Source organism: Phalaenopsis equestris, unplaced genomic scaffold, assembly GCF_001263595.1.
Source record: "Phalaenopsis equestris unplaced genomic scaffold, ASM126359v1 Scaffold000094, whole genome shotgun sequence".
NCBI lineage: Eukaryota > Viridiplantae > Streptophyta > Magnoliopsida > Asparagales > Orchidaceae > Phalaenopsis > Phalaenopsis equestris.
The window spans coordinates 6,659,884-6,660,944 of record NW_018164536.1 but is presented as its reverse complement, the minus strand read 5'-3'; positions in this window follow the sequence as shown (position 1 = coordinate 6,660,944).

Sequence of the window (1,061 nt, the reverse complement as noted above, 5' to 3'; positions counted from 1 at the left end):
CAAAAATACCAAAAATAATTGAATTTTACTTATTGGGAAAATATCTATAGTTCAAGTAATTTCCTTTTTAAAAATAGAAAATTTGTGCATATTACGTATTTTCTTCTAGACCTCAACCAAAAGTGAGGTCAACACTACTAGAAACGAAATTATGATAAAAGAACTTATGAAAGGAGGCATCCTTTGGAGAATACATCGAGTTGATACACATTTTGAAGTTATCAAGACACCTCTTTGAGATTTATAAAAGAAGGAAGTTGAGACTTTTTGAAGTGCGGTTGAAAGTTCTGTCTAGTGTTGGAAAGGGTAAGTTTTTGAGAGAGTTTTGGAGAGATTTTCAGGCACCATAAATTTACATTATCCTTTTTGTTTTTAGTTTTATTGTGAGATTCAAGAGTGTTGTAAAAGAGAAGAGATTCAAAGGAACTTCAATAATTTGGTGGAGAATTTGAGATAAGTTTTTTATCTTTGTTATTAAACTACTTTTGGTTCTAATCGAGACTTCTTGTTGGTTTGACAATGATTTCTACTTTTAAACTAAAGTGTGATTTTGTTTTCTCTAAAGATTCTGAGTAGTTTTCTTTATCTTTCTCCTTAAAATGATAAGTAATTAAAAGTGTTGGATGGAAGTTATGGAGAGTATTAATCTATAATGTTGGAAGAAGTTGTAATGATTTAAATTCATGTATTTCATTTACTTCTTGATTTGTCCTATCTAGATGTTAAAATTTGTTGTGAGAACATGTAAGAATCGGGCTGGTATTGTCTCAGTTAACAATCAGAAAGAATCACATGTGGTTGTATGAATGAGAATGTAATTCATATGATTTAGTGCAAATAAATAGAGAAATAATCTTTGAAGGGTGTAGAGTTAGAGGACTTAGGACGTTAAAGTGACAGGTTAAAGCCCCTAACTTGGTTTATTATTTTAGGTTATGATACGAGATGTTAGCCATCAGGTGGTGGGAATTGAGAGACCTCTAGAGTGAGAGCTGGTGTCTTCCCTGCCTAGCCGGCCTTCATAACTATTCAAACTTTAAATTAGCCAATGTTCTTTATAG